The sequence below is a fragment of the Setaria viridis genome, chromosome 3, assembly GCF_005286985.2.
Source record: "Setaria viridis chromosome 3, Setaria_viridis_v4.0, whole genome shotgun sequence".
NCBI classification, from domain to species: Eukaryota; Viridiplantae; Streptophyta; class Magnoliopsida; order Poales; family Poaceae; genus Setaria; species Setaria viridis.
In genome coordinates, this window is record NC_048265.2 from 37996341 (window position 1) to 38005672 (window position 9332).

At 44.6% G+C, this 9332-nt stretch overlaps 1 long non-coding RNA gene across 5 annotated transcripts; it reads right to left on the minus strand.

Moving 5' to 3' along the window:
* Positions 1-467: 467 nt before the first annotated feature.
* On the minus strand, positions 468-3490 carry LOC117849538 (uncharacterized). 5 transcript variants are annotated; one of them, XR_004639045.2, is made up of 5 exons: positions 2526-3479; positions 1400-2274; positions 1210-1266; positions 868-1001; positions 468-798 (listed from the first exon to the last, which is right to left on the minus strand). It is a non-coding gene; the product is annotated as an uncharacterized lncRNA (long non-coding RNA). The 5 variants fall into 5 exon arrangements; XR_004639044.2 differs by having other exon boundaries at positions 1400-2270; positions 2526-3478; XR_004639046.2 differs by having other exon boundaries at positions 468-782; positions 1400-3488.
* Between the last annotated feature and the right edge of the window lie 5842 nt (positions 3491-9332).

A 9332-nucleotide genomic window follows, 5' to 3' on the forward strand; every position in this document is an offset into this window, starting at 1 on the left:
GGAAGTGTTGCTCAGGGTTGCTGTACTCGAGGTTTGTTGCTCAGATGATTACTGTTTTTTCCTTTAATGATATATTTGAAGCGAAATACACGCCTGACATGAAGTTCCATCATCTTGCAATCATTCATTGAGAATCTTACTCGATTAGTTGCACTTCCTCTTTTAATAAAAAAAAGCTAGGATCGTGCCCGTACATATTGAAATACACGAAGTATTGAACAACATAAGCATAAATATTAAAAAATATTTAATAGAAAAATTAGTTAGTTAATAGGATTGTGCCTATGTACATTGCTACAGGTGAAGCAAATTCCTTCTTTAAGCATCAAATCTCCAACATATGAAGTATTTCCAATGCCCGTATATTGTAATACAAATCATTGTCAATAAGATGGCAATTCAAGCACGTTATAATCTTTAAAGTGGTCATGACATTCCAAGGAAATCACAGCCAGCATTCCAAGGACTCAACCGTAATAATTTGGCATAAATTCTTATTGTTGTGTCAAATGATAGCTCATACTAGTAACTATTAGGACAAAAACAAGTATGTTATGATATTACATAATTGATAATGTTTGAAATGCTCTCTCAAACCATATATTTGTTAAGCCTGGCAGTCAGGCATCTCCCATGGGATTTCCTCTGCTCTGCGACTCCCCAACTAGCTACAATGTAACAGCCATCTTGCCCAACGCCTTAGCCTCTTCCAGTTTGAGGCATGCTCACTATTTGCCTTCTCCAGTTCGAAGGCTCCAGTTCATCCTTCAGGCTTTGAGCTTCTGCATGAAATTTCACCTGAATAACATCAAGCATATCAGAAATATTCCAAAAGTTTATTAACAATGGTAGGCTCTTCATACTGACCAAACCAGATATCATATGATAAAACTTGATGATACAACCCCACATTATCTTCTGGCATCACAAGGTACTTAACAGATGTTGAGACACTTAAAGTGCTAAGATAATCTCCTTCCTTGAACTCATTTTAGACCAAACTACAGAAGCATTAGGAAATCAACAAGTCATAACCATTTGTTAAAGCTGCTTTCATGGAATGAAGACTCCTATTCTATATTTATGTCAGATCATAGGTGAAAATGGGCTCTAGATAGATGTTAAACATTCCAATTAATTTAGTTGTGACATCATCTAAGCACTACATTTTCAGCACATTATAGTTGAACATTGTAAGTAGCAACCTACCTGGTTGGTGAACTTTGAACAGAGTTTCTGTGTACAGTCTTCTTAATCACTCATTATCTGCATAGCATAAACAATTACTCATTTCTTTTTTCTTTCTTTGAAAGTAAATGATTAGCTATTACACAATTAAAGTGTTCTGAGAACAGGAAATTTAATTTGAACTTGAACAATCACTGAAGTTTCAGTTAACCTCTGTTAAGATATGAAATATGAGATTCAAGGGCTTCACGCTTCTTGTTTTTAGTACTGTAGTTTACTCTTAAAGCCTGGATCTCCATAAGTGCTTCTTTGTACCCTGTTCAGGAAAAAGAAAAGAACCAAAGGACAGCACAAGATCAATAAGAATTAAGGACAGAAAATGCTATAGTACAGGCCAACCTACTTAGGCAATGGAATCAGATCATGCATCTTTTTCGTTTTTCACAATCAATGTGTGTTACTAGAAAGTGCAAGCAGTCACTAAATGAACAAAGTTACTTAGCAGACAGGAAACACCCTTGTCAATGTCTACAGATATCAGTAGGTGTCACTTCTGCAAAAGAAGGAACAAACAGGCCGAATATCCTCCTCCAGTACTGATACTTGCCAAGATGAATAATTAAGCAAGAATTAAAAAATAAATCCTCAGTGCTATAAATTGTTCTAAACACTATACCAGGGAAGTGCGTACGTAATTACAGTGAAGCAGCCAAGGCTCACCAATAGTGAATTGAATTCTCAGGAACTTGCCAAATATCTGAAATGGAACTATGGTCACATTTAGCACATCTGAAGGTTCATGTCACAAATGTTGATGCGAGAGGGCATTGGAATAAAGAGAAACAAAGGATGATGTATCTTCCTCTGATGTTAACGATTTCACCTTGCCATAGTTGCACGCCCGCATGAACTGTTGGATCCCATCAATGAAGTGTTCTTACTAGTAATTGATCAATTATATAGTAATCTTAGAGAATTTCAATATGAGTATCTCGTATGAGTGCATAGAAAAATTTTACCGCATATTTTAGTTGCTAGAAAGTACCTAAGCCAAGTGCTTTTCCATTGTGAAAAATTCCTACCTGTCTTGTAAATACAAACAAAAGAACATTGTTATTTGCTAATAAATAAGAATTGAGAAGCAGCAATTACATTATAAAAGGAAGTTTCGGATCAAGATTAGGTCCACATGTCCAGCAACCTATAGGCTACAAGGCGTAGAGTAATACACTGACTAATCGGAGAAGGTAAAAAAAAATCAAAGAAACCCTACACAGATAGAACATGTGGATTCTTGAGAATCAGAATGACCATATTGGGGAGGAACGGAAAAATACCCGGGGTCGAAGTTGAAGCACACATGTTCATCGTTGCACATCCTGGTGACGGGGAACGGGAACTTTGCCGTGTGTACTCGGCAAATCTTTGCTCGGCAAACGGCACGCGGTAAAAATAAAATTGTAAACCTTTGCTCGGCAAAGGGCACACGGTAAAAATTGTAACGGCAAATAACTTTGCCGAGTGTTTTTCGTCGAGCACTCGGCAAAGAAGACTTTACCGAGTGCAAAAAAAAAAATACTCGGCAACTATTTTCCGCCAAAAATAAAAAAAACAAAGTGCCACCACCAGCGCCACCGGCCGCCACCCACCACGCCCGCCGCCCACCAGATCCGCCGCCAACACCACGCCCGCTGCCGCCCCACGCCGCCGCCGCCGCCGCAACCACGCACCGACCCGCTCATCACCGCCAGGTACAGCGGTGACGGCGGCGCCGTTCACCTCCGCCGCCAGCTCGGGCGCTAACTTCATCAGCACCTCCACCGTCTCGCCGTGGCCGTGCCTCGCGGCCACGAGCAGCGCTGTGTCTCCGGCGTCGTTCTTGCCGCCGAGAAGCTCCAGCAGCCTGTCCTCCACGCTACACCTGGCGAGCCGAACAATGGTCTCCACCGCATCTGCCTGCCCCTCCTCCGCCGCGTAGTGAACCACGCCGCCGCCAGCACACCCACGCCGCCGCCAGCACCACGAATCCCGCCGCCACGCCGCCCGCCGCCCGCCACCACCAGAGCCCAGATCCGGCCGCCACCGGTCTCCACCGGCCGGATCCGGGAGAGGGAGGGGCGGCGCCGGGGAAGAAGAAGGCTGGGGAGGGGCGGCGCCAGGGAAGAAGGGGAGAAGAAGGGGAGGGGCGGCGGCCCGGGAGAGGGAGGGAGGGGAGGGGCGCCGGCGGGGGTCGGCCGGCGGCGGCGGCGGTAGGGAGGCGAGGGGCGCTGGGGCCGGGAGGGACGGAGGAAGAAGGGGAGGGGGCGTTGGGGGCCGGCCTAGTGCGGGGGGAAGGTAGGCCTGCTAGTGGGGCGGGTTGAAATGGGTTTTATGGGGCGGGTTGTGACGTGGGGTGTATTTGAATGGGTTAAAATGGGTTTTAGTATCTAATGGGTTGGGGCGGGTTGGGTATATCGGAAATGCGGGTTGGGGCGGGTTGAAAGTGATTTTTTGTTTGAATTTGTATGGATTTAATTCATAGGTTTAACTTTCACGTTTCGTCTCTTGACGTGGGGCCATGATATAAGTCCAGCCGCACTACTTTGCACAAAGTAGCGGACTGTCAAATTAATTCATTTGCAACAAATTTTGGTCAATTTCTCCAAAATTTTAAGGTGTGAACGCGAGATTTTAATTTTAGGGTCCGATTCTTGACGCGGGGCCCACGTATAAGTCCAGCCGCACTACTTTGCACAGAATTGCGGACTGTCAAACTAATTCATTTGCAACAAATTTTGGTCAATTTCTCCAAAATTTTAAGGTGTGAACGCGAGGTTTTAATTTTAGGGTCCGACTCTTGACGCGGGGCCCACATAGAAGTTCAGCCGCACTACTTTGCACAAAATAGCGGACTGTCAAACTAATTCATTTGCAACAAATTTCGGTCAATTTCTCCAAAATTTTAAGGTGTGAACGCGAGGTTTTAATTTTAGGGTCCGACTATTGACGCGGGGCCCACGTATAAGTCCAGCCGTACTACTTTGCACAAAGTAGCGGACTGTCAAACTAATTCATGTGCAACAAATTTCGGTCAATTTCTCCAAAATTTTAAGGTGTGAACGTGAGGTTTTAATTTTAGGGTCCGACTCTTGACGCGGGCCCCACATATAAGTCCAGCCGCACTACTTTGCACAGAGTAGCGGACTGTCAAACTAATTCATCTGCAACAAATTTCGATCAATTTCTCCAAAATTTTAAAGTGTGAACATGAGGTTTGTATAAATTTATAGGTTCATGTACAAAACCCACGGGTTATATCAATTTGTGGGGCGGGTTGGGTTGGGTTTACACAATAGAATTATGGAGCGGGGTGGGGTGGGTGAATGAGTTAATTTATTGCGGGTTGGGGTGGGTTTGGGGCGGGTTTCAACCCATTAGCAGGCCTAGGGAAAGGAGGGGTGAGGCGCTGGTTAATACTGCCGAGTGTCCAGATCGGGGCGCTCGGCATTTTCAGAAAAAATTTTGTTTGCCGAGTGAAAAAAAAACACTCGGCAAATCTTTTGATTGTCGAAAATACTCGGTAAAAATTTGTTTGCCGAGTGCCTGAGGGAATGCACTCGGCAAACATAAAACACTCGGTAAATTAGAGGTTTCCTGTAGTGATCGGCCTCTCGAGGAGGCACTTCTTTCATAGTGTACCAGGTTACCGATACACCACCATCGATTTCTCCTTCGCCCCTCGAGCTGCCGCTTGTCCTCAACCTCGCTTCCATCTCCACCGGCCCAGCTTCTCACATCCCGCATGGTCGGGGTGGCAGCGGAGTGGCCGGTAGGCAGCGACAGCTGCATGGTTAAGCACCCGGCGCCTGTCGCAATGGTCGGGCCTTATTTTCGGTAGCAGGCCGCAAGTATCCGCCGACGATCTGGACCATTCATGGCGATTCGACGGTGGATGTCACGTGCGGTCGTGCGCACCGAACAAAACTGGCGGCCAACGCCTCCTTGGTAACCCTAGTGCTCATTCTCTCCTCTCCCTTCCGCATCTCGCACCGCAGATCGAGCGATGGCGACCGGTGCCGCTCGCTGAGGGAATGGCGGTGCCGCCGTGATCCCTCTCGCCGGAGCGTGCAAGCAGCCGAGGCTGCTCACGGTTCCGTCGGGGGCATCACGGCAGCGTCCTTAGAGGCCATCGCCGATGGTGTTGACCGGCAGGTGGGAACGTGGGCATGGCAATCGGTGTCACACCCAAGTCCTCCATGCTTAGGGGATGGCTATGGTGGTAATACGATGATGTCGGCTGTCAAATAAGCCGCCACATTTCTCAAGGTTAGGATTTGGAATTTTGTGATTTGGATCTAGGGTTTAGGATTGTGGAAATTTATCCGGGTGCGATTGATTCTCCTTTTTATAGAGGACTGTGCGGGGAATGCGGATCGGATGGGGCGTAAAATTCGATCGTAGGGCGCAAAAACTTTCGTGGGCGCGGAGGGCCGTTCCCGAGTGCGTGGAGGGTTTTCCGTCGATCGTAGGGCGCACAGGATTTCCTCTCCGCTTCTCCCGGTCATGTACGGCGCCAAATCGTTGGAGGGCGGACCGAAACCGTGTAAGGTGTCGGTACGAACGTTTTGTCTCCCTGCTGGGTTTTTTAGCTGTAGAGATAAGCAGTAGCAGATGTGACGATTAAAGATCTGGTATTGAATTGGAGCATGTTCCATTTGACGACGTAACTACGTCACCATAATATGGATTCATCTTACATTTTGTACCACGGTAGCCTATGAAACACGTTTTGATAAAACATGGGCATGTTTTTTCCTTTAATGATATATTTGAAGCAAAATACACGGCTGACATGATCTTGCAATCATTCACCGAGAATTTTACTTAATTTGTTGCACTTCCTTGTTCAAAAAATTAATCATTAGCATATGTGACGGTTAAAGAACTGGCATTGAATTGGAGCATCTGCCTTTTTACTAAGACGTATCTACATCACTATAAATATGGATTCATATTATATACTCATTCACACCATTTTACATTTTAGTACCACGGCAGTGGGCTATGAAACATGCTTTGATAGAACATGCATGGGCATGTGATGCACCGGGAACTATAGCCATGCATTCTTCAATTTTTTCCTGAGATGACCAAAATTGGTGCCAAGCAACTCTCAAAAGCCATGGCGTCCTCATTTTTATCATGTTGTGGGTTTTAAAAGAACAAGTAGCACAGGATTTTAGATGTAGGCCGCCTTGGATGCCAGCGATACTTTTTCTCAAAATGTTGGAAGAATCAAATTTCAACAAATATGCATTTACTGTAACACCCCAAAATAGCAGCAACATCTGGAGCATTACCACACTACACTACAGCTACTATAGGCACACACATAAAAAAACAGCAACGAAGATAAATAAACAAACCACGCGCGGAAGCAACTTAAATCATCTAGATAGAACATCTTACAAATTGGATCCAAATATGAGATTATAAGCAAAGCAAAGGCTTTATAACCAAACATTTTTATTACAACACATGTGTCCAAAACATATATATGAAGAAGTGTGTGCACACGTGCTACTACTCCCATCTAACCAAGAGCCCTCCAAACTCAAGAACCTGTGGAGGGGAAAAAGGGTATGAGGTTTATGGAAATCCTCAGCAAGCAAACTACTTCAAGGAAGTCCTTTAAATCATAATATATTAAGCAACAATTTAAGAGACAATATTATAATATTATAGAAGAAGCACCACATAACTTCAAGTAGTAAGATGAAGAAATATTTCACAACAATACTTCATAATGAATATGAGAATGGTGCAATGCAATGCATGACTTCACTTCTACCCACACATCACAAGGAAGGAGGTGAGAGCTGCAACCACATTGCTATATATCAACATGCGTTGTTGTACCGGTACTTATCGCACCAATCCGGCTTCGGTTTCTTCATGGGCATAAACAACATGAGAATGCAAATACAAGATTGTAATGCATGAACTTCATATACTTCAAAATTCATAACTTCAAAAGTAAAACCTCAAGTGGATCAAGATACTTCAATATAAAGACAAATTTCAAGTGGATCAAGATACTTCAATATAAAGACAAATTTCAGATTTATCTTGCTAGTATGAGGTACTGAAATTAAAACGGTTTATGAACCATCTGTTGAACAAATGTGTTATCAGCCTCTTGGGATTGATATTTGTATTACATTTAGTCTCTACTTATGTGGGGACGCTTCACGAATGCTGGCGGTGCTATGATGAGGCGAGGCCGTGGCGAGTCGAGGTAGTGTAGGGATCACGGCAGCATCGATGTCGTCGTACGGGCGCAGGTTTGGCAGCGATCCGGCTCCGTGGTAGCATCCTCTGGCGTCCCTCCTTGCTCCCAGCTCCTCCCTCCCCCTTCCTCTCTTCTCCAATTTTGCGGCGGACGAAGAGGGAAACCCTAGAGGCAGCTGGAGTAGGGAAGAGGTCGGCGTGGGGTACTTGTAGGTCGCGGCTAGGGTTTTCAAGCGCAGGACGGACGGTGGGTGATGCGGCAGAGGCGGCGTGGCAGGTATCGGCTGGCGCTTATGCTCGCGGCGCCTGTCGCTATCGCGCATGTGTGGTGCATGTGCGGGCTGCGGGGAAGAAAGGGGAACAGAAGGTGTGGGCGGCTGGCAGGCGGGGCTTGGCGGTTAGCGACAGCATGCGAGGAGGTGGTTCGGGTGGCTTGGCTAGGCCAGTGGTTAGCAGGTCGGGGCTTCTGTCGGTGGAGGTCAGACAGGCTGGCGGCTAGGTGGGTTAGGCCGGCTGGTTTAGAAGGGCCGACGAGGTTACCGGGCCAGTCTGGTGGGTTAGGCCAGGGTTTAGGTTAGTTAGGGCCAAGTTAGATTAGGTAGTTAGCTTTAGCTTTTGAATCTGAATTCTAAATTCAGTTTCAAAACCACACTTATTCAAATAAAAATGAAATAAACTCCAAACTGCACACTCACATTTGTTTAAGCTTAGGTTTTCAATTTAAAGCAAATAATTTCTAGGAATTTGAGGACGATTCAAAGAAGGCAATCTTATAGTTGAATTTGCACACCATCAACAACAGAAATTTTGAAATCCATATTTTTGCAATCACCAACATCTCGTAAAAAATACGGGATGTTACAATAAGCTTCCTTTTCCTTATCAGATAATGCTTTCTTTGCTTTCAAAGATTGTAAAATTTCTGGGCTAATCAGACTCAACACTGTCTTCTTCGCATACAGATTACAGGAACCTATTTTGCTAATAAAACTAGTGATAGATGCCGCGCCTGATGCAGACGGAAAAGGATAGACATAGAGGAATAATACAGGGTACAAGAACTCAACCCCATAGAATTAAAGACAGTGGTACAATAACGTCCTCTGCACAGGCCTGACGTACGTGTTCCGGTCAACCAGTGGAGAGCCGCAAACTGGAGTTGAACCACTCAACTCTCCTTTGGATCCCAGGTTAAATTTTAGCCCCTGTCACATCGAATGTTTGATATTAATTAGAAGTATTAAACATAGACTAATTATAAAACCAATTTCACAACCCCTAGGCTAAATTGCGAGACGAATCTATTAAGCTTAATTAGTCCATGATTTGACAATATGGTGCTACAGTAAACATTCGCTAATGATGGATTAATTAGGCTTAATAGATTCATCTCACGATTTAGCCTAGGGATTTTGCTATTAGTTTTGTAATTAGCTCATGTTTAGTCCTCCTAATTAGTATCCGAATATCTGATGTGACACGGACTAAACTTTAGCTCAGGATCCAAACATCTATTTGTTATCTGAATCTAGAACCTGTGTTTCTTTCGGACACGCGCATACACACTGACACATCAATCCGATCCGTCATTCACACACAAAATCAAAATGCCATTCAGTCAGATTTTTATGTGATGGATTCTTCGCACACCAGTTCCGCTGCTGCTGTGCACATTTTGGACGGCGTCTCTTGTGCACACCATTTCCGAATTTTTATCCTTAATCTAAAAAAAAGCTCCAACAAAACAAACTTCACTCACATCATTGACCAATTCACACGATAGGCTGCCTGACTTCTTCATTTGACACGTTCAACTAAAAAACTTAATAAAATTGACGTTAACAATGACTAAGTGAACATAGGCAAAGCTATTA